Raw genomic sequence first — 16,016 nt, forward strand, 5'->3', positions numbered from 1 at the left:
AAACAACAAAATAGCATGATAAAAAACTGTAAACAAAAAACAAAAAATATAAAATAAAAATAAAAAAACAAAACAAAATAGAAAGCAAAAGTGATACTCCACTCAGTTCTCCACCTCTCATTAATTCTATTACATTACTCAGCAGTAATTTTCGATTCAACTCACTTTTTTAACGTCATCAACCAAACATAGAAGGGAGCAATAGCCCTTCAAAGCATCATTTACTACAATATAAACAGTTCGCTCTATGAAAACTTTAATTTCATTTTAAATAGTTGTGTGTTTTTTCTTTTTATTAACTATCACGTATTTGAGAAAAACCTTTACGTAATCGCGTAAGATTTTTTTCTTCGCATATAATTAATAGCAAGTTCTTTGCATAGGAGCATTGTTTGCTTTGTACTTGACCGGCTGGGTGTGTTGAATGTAACTGTAGCTGTAGTGTGGGGTGGGCGCTTCGCTAGTCTAGCCGTGAGCCGTCGAGCTGCAACCGACAAAGGCATCATCTCACATACTTTCGAGTGCTTGGGTACGCAGTCGTCACGGTTTCATCAGCTGCGCAAAGTCACAAGTCGCGCGATTTCCACAGCGAAAACTTAGTAGTGTTCCTTGAGCATTTGCGGTTGTCACATCAGCTGGTTACAGCTGCCCGCACAGCAGCAGCTACTTCGCGGAGTAAATAAAAATATGCACATTCGCTTTTTTACTGTTAGTTATTTGTTGTTGTAACATATAAAGTTGTTCGATTTTGGTTTAGTAGGGCAGTTGTGGGTAAAGTGAGAAGTGATTGTAGCGGTATTTGAATTGTTGCTGCTGAAACAAATAAGGTTTCATCAAAGTGCGCTAGAGTAGCGGAGTGTATGAAAGAGTGAAGAGTTTGTTTGTTTAATAAACAACCACAAAAAAGTACACATAATCTTAAAAAGTGGATGTTTCAAACCACAATAGCATATGCTAAGTTAAAATATAGAATTTTTTAAACAAAACTAAAATTCAAAATGATTAAAATTTCCGGAAATTTTGAAAATTCCAAAAAACGGCGTAAGATTGTATTCTTTACTGAATATATGTTATATATGTTAGACTACTAAGGATTAATAAAATTGTTTAATACATAAATTGCTACTAATATGTAAAGTATGTGCTCGCTAAACAAAGCCACATTGTTCATACTAAATAGTTTGAATCATCAATAATAGAAATACTACATAATCATAACGTTGCATCATTAATTCTATCGACACATGAGTTAAGTACATGAGTACTTGATTGCACTCAGCCAGATGTACTTAGCTGGAATGTTATCGCTAATTTCATAGTAAGTATTCTAATCACTATATACATACGTATATACATGTTTAATAAAAATTATTTCGTCATTAAAGTGTAAGCACGATCTATAGTAAGTTCGCTGAAACCAGACATTCTAAAAACAATTTGAAAAACTTTATATACGCCAGAGATTCCTAGGTATTAATCATTGTTTTATTTGGACTGTATTCGAGGGTCACCTCAAAATAATGAATCATTAATTTCACTAAGAAAAATTCTATGAAAATATATGACTATTAATTTCTTTCCTTTTTAAGTCATTCCTTTTTAAGTTCAGAGAGGAAGCTTCGCTCTTCCAATATCATTGTCAGTTAGTAAAGCATTGTATTGAACTATTCGTGAATTCGTACATTCCATGTGTCGTATTTTCAAATATTGCTATTGTTCATGTATAGTACTGTAGCATAGAACTATATGTTAGCTAAGGCGTAATAAAAGACTCACAGGTTTTTAGTTATTTTCCTCATAAGAACTCACTGCACAATAGGCTATGCAAACAGTAATATCAGGGATAAAAGATGTCCAACTTATTCCAGTGTAAGAGGGCCTCAAAATTAGCGTTTTTTTTATAACATTTTCCATTGTTGCCAGATCAAACAAAATACTAATTTTTGGGACTGAATGTTGAATATAAAAATTATATATTTAAATTTCATTTAGCTATATAATGGTAGATTAAAATGGCCGGTTTTAGAACTTTCATGAAAAATAATGTCAATTACATATTACGAAAAAGCTGAAAAATAATCATTTTTTTTATAGTTTTCCATGAAAAATTTATTTATCGATGCTGAAAATCAGATAAGTTTTCTTATATTTTATATTTATTGTTTTAAGTTCTTATAAGAGATCTTGCACGCGGTTATAAATGTCTCTGTCGCATTTTTTTGGAAACATGTCAATCTGGCCATCCCTCTTTTTCCAATTGCGAAACGCCAAAACATCCTCATCTCGTCAATTGTCAAAGTTTAGGTGGTTTTGACGTTTGATATTGTGCTCTTACTTCCAGTGAGATTAGAGTTGTACATCTCTTTATCTCTGGTAATATAATTTGTTAGCAAGTGTGATTGCAGGTTGGTTCGTTTAATTCAAGGATTTATTTTAGTATTTTAGCAGTAATTTCCTGCATTTACTAGCAGAATGATTTACTTCGTTTCATTGACATTAGTTTCATTAAATCAAACGATAAGAGTGCAACTCTGACTTAAAGATCGTTTAAAGAAATGGTTTAAGTTGTTCTTGCTTATCTTGCATGTCATTTCTATGAATAACATTTCTTTTCAACGCAGCTTTATGACCGATTTGACAACGTTCGAATCCACTATTTTAACTTGAAAGCTTTTAAAGTTAGACTTAGATGCTTCGGAAAGTCCCCTCCCTATTCTCACTCAATGAAAATGGTTCTGCTCAATGCATTTTATGAGGGAATTCCGACCAAAAATACGTACTGCCAAACTCCAATGTGATCTTATATCTGGATCCTCGGGCGGTAAGGAAGATGAAAACACTTTTTTTGTATTTAGTTAACATCATCCATCTCTGGCTTCTCTTTAATGAATATTTAATAATACTCAAAATTCGACTTCGCCAGAATTTAGCTCAGACTTGTCGGCTGGCTATGTAAATGTATCGAACCGATATCTTTATCGTTTTTTCTTCAAACATTAAGTACTTTACATGGTTATAATTATTTCCGCCTTCTATGAATGTTAGAATAAATTTAATTCATCATCATAAGATTTGTATAGTTACGTATTGCCCTCCGATAATTAATTATTTTCCACATAAAAACTCAATATATAATCTTACTTATTTCAATTTATTTTCAAATTACAAAGAAGGAAATTTCATATTATCGCTAAATTGTTGCAATAGTGAATGGGAGCAAGTATGTAAATTTAGTATAAATATATCATTGCCACATTGCCATATGTATTATTTGTTTGCATATGGTGGAGTATATACAAAATATATGTATTTATGATATCTACTAATAGCTTATTTTACAATTAGATCAAATTTGTCTATTCGAATTATATCGGGCGTGCATTTCTTAATTTACCCGACCGGAAAACGAAAAAAATCTAATGATTGCATACCAAAAATATTTGTCTCTTTCATTAGACAGCTAATATGTATAAAGAAGTGCCCTGTAGGAAATACTTTTTATAAACATGTCTGGCAGTGTTTAATTTAGTCAATTAGCAAAGGGAAAAATTATATAACAATTCAATTAGGAGCTATAGGAGTCATAATTGACTGGTGTTAATTGGTGTTAACTTTGGAAGAGTAATTATCGTTTAAATTTTTCACTACTCGGTGGTATTTATGAAATTAAAGGTCCAATTTATTCTCTTTATTTCCCTTACCAAAATACCGAACTAGTTCAGTTTTTTTTTTCTTTAAATTTAAATCTTATATTTTTATACAAAATGAGAAGAAGATATAAAGAACGCCACTAAAATATGAAATCATTAAAATTTGGAAACAAAATTTGTGGGATGTTTGAAAGTCTTGAATGCAATTAACCATTATTAAGTTCATTAATGCTCCCCAGTGTTTCTTTACTAGATACCACTCTGAAACCTATAGCAAAACTTCAATTTCTTAAGATTGTGACTTTAAGTGCCGCAAAAAATTTTTGGGGTTTATTATTATAAACCCAAACGATTACCCTCCTCCCGCCAAACCGACATGTGGGGCGCAGTCCGTAAACGAGCGAAATTTGCCGAGTCTAGAAAGGCAAGAGATTTTTAAGCGTCGAGTTCTCAAACTGCTCAGCTACAGAAAAAAAAACATTTCAACAGCTGAGATTTACAGCCCTATTCTGTGCACTTGACAAAATAACAAAAACATTGAAATTTTTTTCAAATTTTTATCAAGTAAAAATTTTTTTGGTATTCTGTGACAATATTGATAAAATAAAAAGCTTGAGTACTCATAGCTTTTCCCCACACGTGTGGGAAAGAAAATAATGTAAACAGAAACAGCTGATTTCTGTCCAATTATATTGAAATGAATTGAAAAATTTATTTGAATTATTCTATAAAGTACGTTTTCACATGCATTTCAATTTTTGTTGCAAAATAGTTGGTAATTTAACTTCAATTTCAGAATAAATTTGCTCTTGGTCTAGACGTGAAGTTTCTGAGAGTGCGCAAATATTCCATGCTCCGAATCTGGCCCTATTTTTCATGCATAAAGTCGTTATTTGTGTGAGTGTTTGTTTTAACCGAGCCTTCTTCATTGTAGCTTCATTAATAAGTTTGGTTTACGATTGACCGGTTATCAGCCTATCTATCAGATTCTAATGTCGAGATATCGACTGAAGCGTCCCGAACCTGATGCAAAGTTTTTGATTTGGTTTTACAACCCCATTCCCAGATCCCCCCTAATCTTTTGGTCCCCCGCAAAGCCATAGAATACTATATAATATAATACATCTACATATGTACATATGTCCTTTATAATATATTTAAAAATATTTGGAAAGCAATTTTGATTTAGTTGGTAGTTATGTTTAGCTTCAGAAAAGTTTTTGGGGACTACGAAATCTTTGTTCATTATTGGCAAAAAGCTGAAGCTGTAATCGTATGTAATACAGAGAAAACAATGTCCTCAAAGTTACCCTCATTATCTTAATATTTTATATAAAAAAGGGAAAAATAAACTTCTTAATATAAAATATAAAAACGGCTCAATACCGCGAGCCATCAACATGTTCATATGTTTCCTCTTTGTATAGAAATAACGACAAAAGTAAAATATCTCCATTGCAACAAATTCACTTTCACAGCCACAACCAACCAACTAGATATTTTATTTGTCAAGAGCATTTTACTTCTTAACAACTTATAAAGAAAAAAGCTTTTTATTTTAGACACAGAATACGAAATGCTTGATAAATTTCAAATTTTTACAAATTAGAAATTTGTTGAATTTGTAAAGTGCACAGAATAGGGCTGTTAAAATATATAAAAATAAGTTAAAAATTTCTGAGTATTACTTATTAAGAGAAGACAAAATAGTTTTTTTGATGCTAAATATTGAGTCTGATGGATGAAATGTGCTGGAAAGAGAATTAAAATCATGAAATTAAAAATTAAAGATAATACATCGGGTTTCATAACAAGTTCCACTAACCCATTTTCTCTATGCTGCTGTCGAAACAGCTCGTTTCTCAGAACTTCTGTTAAATGTTGGATATCTTAAGGGGTTATATACAGTTAGAATTTTCAAAAAATCGATTTTTTTTATTTCATTTTCTTAATGTACATATATTTAAGAATACACACAGAAAATTTCTTATCGTTCCGGTGAATATTTTCAAAGTTACAAGCAAATGAAAAATTTGAAAAGGCGTTTCAGAGTGCTTGGAAGTACAAGGTCCAAACTTTAAACGCGTTTTTCTCAAAATGGTGTTTTCAAAGTCGGTGACCAACATTACTCGAAAACGGCTAGACCGATTAGTCTCAAATTTTAACACGACCTTCTTAAATATATTTTTTAGTAATTAATCAAAGATTTTTTCTCTCCGATAAATATTTTTTTTGTTATAAACAATTTAAGGCCGAAATTTAGGTGAAAAATCGATTTTTTTTTGAGAAACCGCCATTTTGTCAAAAAATTTTATTTTGCTTATTCCTTTGATTAATTACTAGATTTAACATTATTTTAACGAAATCTGTTTGGTTTTTTTAATTTCGGATGATCCAGTTCCGAGATATAGTGGTCACGGCAAAACGTCTTTTTTGAGAGGAGCTTCTGGAGATCAGCTGTAGCTCTTTTTCAAATAAATATTTTTACTAAAACTAAGTCTTAAAATACAGTTAAAAGATACCATAATATGTGTATACATTTTTGGATCAATAAATTAAAAAGTTTTCTCAGAAAAAATTCTGGAAAATTCACTTTTTTTCGACCGTCTAACTGTATATAACCCCTTAATGAAAATTAATTTTCCCTCCACTCGAAACAGAGTTTAGACTCAACGCCAAAACAACAATAATAAATATAGAATATTACTCTTAAACAACAGATTGTTCAGATATTTACCCTTTACTTTGTACTAAAGTAAAGGACTGTATCATATCTCGTATCATCGTAGCAGTTCATCGACACATACAGGGTTGTTTCTTTAACTTTTATCATAAATACATACATATATACATACAAATGTACATGTACTTAGCGAATCTTTTCGTAGATAATAAGCGCGCGTGCTATTATTTTGGCCAATGCCTATAAGGTAATAAACGATATTATCGACGTGATTTGTTTGTGTAATTTAAATGAATTTATAAAATATATGAAAGTGATATGTACGAAATACATACATATACGCTTGCGGATATTGCGCAATATTCATTTTTTAGCGTGTTTGTTGTGCTCGATTTTTTGCTTTTGTTTTTGTTGACGAGAATGTGTGAATAATAGGTACAAAAAGAAAACATTCCAATTAAAATGGTAACGGTCTTGAAGTACTCGCCAACAGGTGTGAAAAATAGCTTAATTGTTCTACATTTCAACACATTAATAGGCCGCTGTGTTTAGACGACTTCAAAGTTCTCTGCTATTTTTGTCGTAATAAAAAAAAAATAAAAAATAAAACAAAAAAAAAACATATTTGTATAATACTGTTTTTTTTTTACTCAGATATGGAATGCTTTTCGTGCAATTTGGCCTATTAAAACAATACATTTTGACTTAAAGGAAAACCATGAAGTGGTTACGAAAAGAAAAATATAATATTAATCTGAGTATAACAAATAAAGAATTAAGGCAAATCAGTACTTTATATGTATTGTTGTAGCTTATCCATGTTTTGTTTATTTTGACTCGAAACAGTAGGCTCTCCAAGGTTTCTGAGGATCGTTATCAAGCACCAAGATAACGATAACACTTTCTAACACCTGGCGTTGCGGATTTCTAAATTTCTATTCTTTTTAAATCTGTAGACTAACCATATTGTAAATTATTCAAAGTTGGGTAAGATTGAGATTACACGAATCTTTTTATAGTTTTGATATGCTTTACTTCGTTGAAGAGAAGTTACAATATTGCCTAACTTTATTTGGTATGTACATAGACTATGTACATGAAAATTGTGGATGTTGTATAATAACGACAATCTGCACTGTTGGTACTTTGTGAAACCTAGAAATATTCCATTTGTTGTCAACAGAGTTTGTGTTTTTGTTATTTTATGATCATATTGGTTTTCCAATAAATCGACTTGATGAAATACAAGTTGTTATTGTTGTAAACCCATAAAAATCATCTCGAAATATATTTGGAAAATTTTGCCAAAAAAAATACAAATTTCTTGTTTTAAGCATTAACTCATAAATCTATACGTTTTTTATCTATGTTACGTTCATAAAATATGTCTATTTAGGATAATAGAGACTGAACTACAGTTGTACGCACGGTGTTCACATGCAACATTTGACGTTTGTATTAAAAAAATTGGCATTTATATAGTTCCTTCTTATTCCAAAATTTTACATGATGGCATTTGATAATGCCAAAAAAGTATCCATCACTAAAAATGTTTAAAAATAAAGTGACGGTCGTTGTTTTTTTTTTTGGAATCTGCATTTCTTTAGTTTCAATCGGAACATTTGATAGAAATGTAATCTATTTACGATCGTACTTCCTTAGGAGGCCGAAAGAACAATGACTGCTTACGAGTACTGACGAAAATTCATTGTAACTTTCACGAATGTTGTTTGACGGCTAAAATCCAGAAATTGATACATTATATTTCTGCAATAACAAGTATAAAGTTGGAGATTAAATTATGTAGTGAACAAGCTCTAATAGTCTAAGAGCTAGCTACGTTTTTGAGCAAGAATTTCAGGTAGGCCAGTTTTGACATATCCTATCTCTCTCACTCTCCCGGACATCATGCAGGCTACCTGGCTGGCGGTAGCGGTTGCGTTCATCAGTGCGCATCGTACCTATACAGTTAAAATATTATAATTTCAAATCATTTTAAGAAGTTATAACTTCAGTGCAAGTTGTTGCTGCAATCAATGTGCAATATTTGTATTAATATTTATATCAGAACAAATAATGAATTTAACAAGTACGAGTAAGCAAAGGCTATGTTAGAACATTTTATACTCTCACAATGTATTGTTATAGTTTTATTAAGATAACACAAAATTCAGCCCATATATTCGTCATAAAGGAGCTAGGAGATGATATTTTTGAAAAACCTATAATTAGGTATATGGGAGCTAGGAGTTGTTATGCCCCGATTTTAACAATTTTTGGAACAGAAACACACTATTAGAAGAAAACAATTTCCTCCGAATTACATTAAATTAGCTGAGAGATTTACCCATATTACCCATATAAAATTTAGCCTTAAGCGCTGAGTTCAACATGTTCGATATCTGGAGCCTTGAAAAGTTATAGCCCGTTTGCGACAATTTTTTCACAAGTGAAGCCTGAGATGATATGCACTATTTGTGTAAAGTTTTATTCCGTTATCTTCACTGGTTCCTTATGTATACATTATAAAGTGAAGGAATCAGATGGAATTCAAAATTAAATTATAAGAAAAGTAGTCGTGGTTGTGAATCGATTTCGCCCATTTTTTATCCTTGTTATCAGGGTGTCAAGATAATATTATATACCGAATTTCATTGAAATCTGTCGAGTAGTTCCTGAGATATGGTTTCTGATCAATAAGTGGGCGATGCCACGCTCATTTTTCATTTTGTAAAAAAATCTGAGTGCAGCTTCTTTCTGCTATTTCTTCTGTAAAATTTAGTGTTTCTGACATTTTTCGTTACTGAATTCACCCACTTTTAGTAATTTTCAAGCTTACCTTTGTATGGGAGGTGGGCGTGGTTATTATCCGATTTCAACTATTTTCATGGTGTGTGGTGGGGTACGTAAGAGAACCGACTGTGGATAGTTTGGTTTATATAGCTTCATTGGTTTGAGGTTAGTTGGCAGATCTGCGCATATGCAGGAAGATCTCACTTGAACAGTTTTGAGCGATGTCCTTTGTGATACCAATAAACTCCTAATAGTTGATAGAGTATAAAAAAACAATATATTTTTTACCCCTGTAGGCATATCAGCTTGTTCGAAGTTATTATTTGAAAGCGAAATGATTCTAGTGTATGTATATGAAAGTAGTACAAAAATTAATTAAAATGCCTGTACAACTTATTATATTAATAACTTTTTTCTTTTCAAATTCACAGCACTTCAAATTTCCCTTAACATAGCGGAGTATAAAGTGGTGATAGTTTCGATAAAGTATACGCCATGGCATACGTATGAAGAAAGTAATGAATTGAATTGAAATGAGATTGTTACCAACTCTAAAAGTTTTGAAAATAGATTAGATAAGCGAATTATAAACGAATTTAAAACTTTTCATTATTATTGAGAGAATTTCAAAATTTAAAGTTATTAATTACGGAACGGTAGCACTGCACTTTGTTGAGATTAGATTGTGGTTGAATCATCAATACACATTTTTATTTTCTACAAAAATCAATTTCACTTTATAAAAAAGTAGATATGTATGAATTTGTATATACATACATATATGTTTGTATACAGGCATATATGTATATGTAGATATGTATGCATACTTTATATGCCATTTATTTGATGACGTCAAATAGTCTTCGGTTCTTGCATTCAATCGGCCAATGTGAGTTTCACTTCTCCATTTGCAATTAATTGCAAAATGCAATTTCATTTAAGCGCTACAATCACAACAACAACAAAATCGAACAAGTATCATCGGCATTATTTACCACTACACGAACACGCTCATTCGACCTCATTCACGGAGTTGGCCAGTGTTGCGATGCGTTCTATAAATATGTAAACAACAACTATGCAGAAATACTTACAAATGTGCCCGCGTCTGGCAAAAAGTTAGTGCAAATATCGCAGGTGCTATCCATTAAGTGTGGTCACACCGTAATCTATACATGCGGGTGTGTATGTACTCGTATGTCTGATGATTCATGCTAAATGCCCTCATAAACTCATGATTCTTGGTGCTTATGCGTCAAATGTACTTGATATTGAGTACGTATATATGTATTTCTTGAAAATTTAACGCATGTCATAACGAATATGTATAAATGTATGTAATAAACTATCGATTGAAATACAAGATAATAATATTTATTTCTAAAAAAGCCGCCAATTTCTTCATATCGGCTCGTACATAATAGCACTTGTATTATACAGTTATATCAAAATGATATTTGCAATAAAAATCCATAAATAACGTAATTAATTATTTAATCAGTGACAGTACGAGTACATAATATGACGTATCTTTATTGACGTGAGGGCAAGTGGACTGAATGTTCGTAAAAAATTAACCTACAGCAGATGATTCAGAAAGCAATCATTCGACGGCAATTTTGACCAACTTGCTTTATAAGCTTTCTTATCGTTATCTCTTTTATTATTGTTTGGATCACTACTTTTTATGGCTAAGGTACGTGAGTAACAACACATCGCTATCTTGCAGCCGAACAGTTATATGAGTAGACTGCTATCTACGATATATAGCTGAGCTCTACACGAACTATTGTACTAATTTTGGAACTACTAATTGCTAGGAATGTTCTGACTATCACACATTATTGAAAACGAAATTGATTTCCATCATGGCTCGAGTGCTGACACGTGTATGTGTTTTTGAACTAAATCAAGAATAATGGAATCCCAGCAATAATTTCTTGCTGTTATCCTTTGGTAGCGTGCTTGCCACAAACAATTCCTTGTTTCGTGACGTCACGAAGAATGTGTGAGAAAAGCTTCCATAAAAATTTGTATTCATTATATCAATTAAGTGAAACTAAGACTGTCTCAATAACGAATAAGTTGTGAAAGTCCATCTACAACCTATCTTCACTTATATTTCAATTAGATTTATCTTCTAAGTGATCTTGAGAATAGATAAGTACATTCTTAAATATACTTTGAAACAGAATTTTTGGTCCAATTAAATAATATTAAAGTAACAATGTCTTTTCATAGCACTAACGTTTTCAATGTAATAAAAAATTCTCAATGATATATTTAGCTTGTTGGTATAAAACATACACTTGAAACTACACACGACTGTATTGAATACATATCAAGCCATTGTTTCATTGAACTTGATGCAGTAGTTACTATTTACTTTAAAATTTCTTCTTCTTAATTTTCTATAACACAATTGTTTAAAGAAATTGTTAAATGTGTGTTTTGCATATGTATTTGAACTTATATATTTATGCATATTTAGTTAGACACATTCTCCTACAAAATGCTGAATTTCTATTTACTCACATTTCTCTCTAGCTGAATAAATAAACAAGATCATAAACGTATTAAAGAGTTGAATTGACAAATCTGCGTATTGTGTTGGAGAATAATTACTTTATTATATGCAAATGCAAGTATGTATGTAATCATGTAGTCGGTTAAGATTTTAGATTATAGAGCAAGGAATACCCTGTAGTCAATTCAACTGTAGGGAGTTTTTTGGAAGTATGGTCAATATTTTGGGTTTTTAGTTCAAAACATTAATATGGATTAAGCAATGGATCATTTTGTTGGTTAAATCTGATCTTGCCATTAATGAGTTGCTAGTTTCAGCTCATTTGCTTGACGTAACTAGGCCCACCAAAAAGTTGTAATAATAGAGGCAAATCTCATGACCTAGGTATCAAATTGAAATAACCATTTAATAAATACTTTGAGCGTTGCGATTTCTTTAATTTAAAAATTTACTTTTAATTTAACCTTTATAAAAAATTTTTCTGTATTTCTTTTTTTAATGTGAAAATATTTTGATACTACATGGATAAATCTCGATATTGAACGAAGAAAAAAATATTAAAATTTGAATTTTTGACCTGTGCTTTGACTTTGACTTAAAGTTTTAAATTGAAACAGACGTGGGTTGATGGGTGGAACGTCCAAAGGGTCAATCTTTTTCAATTTTATTTGTGTTGATTAATTATGAAATTTTTGGATTATTGATATATTACGTATTGTACTACAGTGGAACTTCTCTAACTCGAATCACCATAATCCACAAAAAAACTTCGAGTTAGAGAGACTTCGAGTTATAGAAATTGTCATTAAAACATAAAATTTTTCAAAAAGCTATAAAATATAGATTTATACACTGTTCTATTTATTAGCTTCGCATAAAGATTTATTTAAATGCATTAAAACATGTATTTTGTAATTTTGTTTGTTGCACTTTGCTATTGTGCTCTTGACGTTTGTATCTCATACCTTTATTATACGATTTATGAATTCTATAAGTGTAATATCATAGTTTTTGTTCGCTTCCATATGAATATAGGGACTCCTTTAAAATTGTTTCTTGGTAGTAAAATTTTAAATTGTGTATTATGCCCTGGTGGAAAAGTTCGACTTATGGAACGAAATTTGTATGAAATTTAATTTAAGGATTCGAATTATGAAGAATTTCGACTTATAGAAATTCGAGTTAAGGAAGGAAATTTGTATGTTAATTTCTAAACACTATTGCCAATTCCAAAGTTCGAGTTATGGCGATCTTCGACTTATAGAAGTTCGACTTATGGAAGTTCCACTGTATTTAAATGATAAAAAATTTAAAATTTCTATAGTTTGAAACCCACCTAATCCTTTGAGTCAAATATTCATCGTTAGCATTAAATTCAGAGTATTATTATACCTTCGTGCAGTATCGGATTTTTATTTATACCGATTTGATTAACTTAATTTGATCATATTTAAATTACATATTGTGTCGCACAGCTTTTTAATAAATTGAATAGTTGGAGCTTCTATTCAGCGATGAGATTAAAATATTGCTTTTTCATAGTTTTCTCTATTGCATAAAGCATTTCTTACTTATACTATCCGCTATGTTCACCGTCCGTGTTGTAACGCGTTGGACCCGATTACCTAGACCCAACTGTCAATGGCATTGTTGTAATTATAATCGCATAAATCTGAACCCCTTCACCTCAACCTCAACTTCATCATGGCTGCTCGACACAGTTTCCGTTTTAAATGTTAACAGACCTTTGCTCCACACTATATTTGATTGGTGCGCATTTGAGATACCAACTTAAAATGCAATTTATAAAATCTAAAAAAAAATTAGGTGAGGGTTATTCAAAAAACTACACTGTATATGTGCAACTATGTTATTATAAATGAGAATTATTTACCATAAAAATATTCGAATATTAGTCATATATCACTAACCACGTCTCGCAAAGGAATGAATGGATTTTTTTGCGCTTTCTGTGCGGTTAATCCACTTTCGAAGCAAAGTACACTATATTCTAAATTGAAAACAAATGTTTGTTTTTATTCATATATTTCAATTTTTATTTTGTTGTTGTTGAGATTATTTATAGCACATTCATTTTATTTTATTCATTCAAAAATATTATTCATTTGATTTTTCTGCACATTTCAAATTTCAATGTCAATGCGAAATGTCACGTTTATGTTTTTTACGATCGTCAGTTACGATCAGCTGTTACTGCGTTAAATGATTTAAATGAAACGTGAACTGCATAAATACGTCAACAGTTTCGAGCAAGCTGCAAGCTGTAAGCTGTTCAATATACTAGAGCACATCTCATCAGCGTTGTCTTAGCACATACATATGTATATCAAGGAATGCGTAACCGATTATAGTACTAAAACAACCTACTTATCAATTTCGCAAATAAATTAGAAAGAGCCCACAATAAGCAAAAATGCGCTTGACATATAGACATTTATAGACGATGTATGTAAGTATGTATGTACATATGTATGAATATATGTATATATATATATGTTTTATGTTAGTATATACAAATATTCATTTATATACATATATTAGTCCAGCATTCACCTTTGAGTACTTTCTGAGTATTTATTATATACATATATATGTTTGTATGTCTGCATGTTATTAGATCATGTGGTTCAAGGAAACATCACAGTAAAAAGTTCAAAATTCAAATGTGTGCACTTAAAGCAGTTTAGTATTACTAATTATTCACATTTTATTTATATACGTACAAAGTATATGTATATTTAAAATACAGTCTTCTCTGGCAACATGTTCATACATATATGAGTATATGCATTATTGCAGTTAGTCATTTCATAAGGCAAGTATTTAGTGACTCTTTCTATTCACATACAATTCATTTTACCATATCAATGCCGACAAAGATTCGACGCGACTGTTGCACGCGATAAGCATTCCTTTAGCATACTTACATACGTACATATGTATAGTACGTATGTAGGCATGCGTTCCCGATTTGCACTCAGTTTGTATTGAAACTAAGTCTAGTACATTAGTGCTGATATACAGTGTTTATACTATATATAAGTACTTATATGTATATATATGAACAGATGTGTACAAGTATTGGATGGTTGTAATTGTGCTGCTTATCTTATCGCAAAATATTTTACAACCATTCATATTTGTATAAACTTACATTGCAGTTAAAAATAGTATTACATACCTGTGTACTCATATATGAATTTACTGAATTACTGATGTAATATTGAGTCGTGCAGTTGTATGTATCTGTCTGGGTACATTACTTTGCTAGGAGGGCTAGTGAATGAATTTCTGGACGTAAACGAAAAAAATATGAAAATATTTACAATAGCGCTGAGTAACGTAAATTCTAGTTAAATATAAACTTCAAAAATAATTTTCTTGATACAACATGACTATTTCGCATAATTATATATTTTTTCATTTTTTATTTACACATTCATATTTCATAATTCCAAATAAATCATACAATAAATCACAATAGTAATTGCTAAATCAAAATTGATATGAGTTTAAATCATAAATTAAAAATCATTAATTACAGTAGCGCATACCAAAGCAATTAAGTTATTGCCTCAGTATACCAATTTATTCCCAAGAAACCCATTTATAGTGAAAAGTGAAAGTTTCCACTTTCAATACGGTTATAAACAGATCTATAGAGCAAAAAAAGTTATATGTATTGGTTTATCATAGCAAATAATATTTAATAAATCATTATGACTAACTTACAAAATTATTCTGAACTCGTTACGTCACCTTAGCTTTAAGTTCATAATTATCTTAAAGAATACAAATAAAAAATTGCAAAAAATAATTTAAACAAGTAAGGAAGGGCTAAGTTCGGGTGTAACCGAACATTTTATACTCTCGCAATTTATGTATTTAACTTTATTTATAATATATAATACACAATTTGACCCACATATTCGTCATATATATTGTATAAAGTCCATTGAAAGTTGGAAACCATAATATTAGGTTAGAAGCACCGAGGTCCTCATGTTCGATATATGGGGCCTTAAAAACCTATGGTCCGATTTCGGCGACTTTTAGAATGCGGCTGCCACACTATAAACATAGTATTTGTGCAAAGTTCTGCACCGATATCTTCTTCTGCTTACTTTATATATTGTAATATAAACGATTCAGATCGTCGTCAAAGTTCTGGTATATAGGAAGTAGGCGTGGTTGTAAAGCGATTTTGCCTATTTTCACAACATATCATTGGGATGTAAGGAAACTATTACAAACCAAGTTTCATTGAAATCGGTCGAGTAGTTCCTGAGATATGGTTTTTGACCCATAAGTGGGCGACGCCACGCCCATTTTCCATTTTGTA

The 16,016-nt window shown here is 30.9% G+C and overlaps 1 protein-coding gene across 1 annotated transcript in view; it reads left to right on the forward strand.

Moving 5' to 3' along the window:
* Window positions 1–1,242: 1,242 nt before the first annotated feature.
* Fa2h_2 (fatty acid 2-hydroxylase) overlaps window positions 1,243–16,016 on the forward strand; it is a 41,072-nt gene continuing 26,298 nt past the window's right edge. Inside the window, exon 1 of the mRNA XM_054232715.1 lies at window positions 1,243–1,318. The gene's annotated coding sequence lies outside the window, so the exon portion shown is untranslated. The remainder of the gene's footprint in view (window positions 1,319–16,016) is intronic.

Source organism: Zeugodacus cucurbitae, chromosome 6, assembly GCF_028554725.1.
Source record: "Zeugodacus cucurbitae isolate PBARC_wt_2022May chromosome 6, idZeuCucr1.2, whole genome shotgun sequence".
Classification (NCBI taxonomy): Eukaryota; Metazoa; Arthropoda; class Insecta; order Diptera; family Tephritidae; genus Zeugodacus; species Zeugodacus cucurbitae.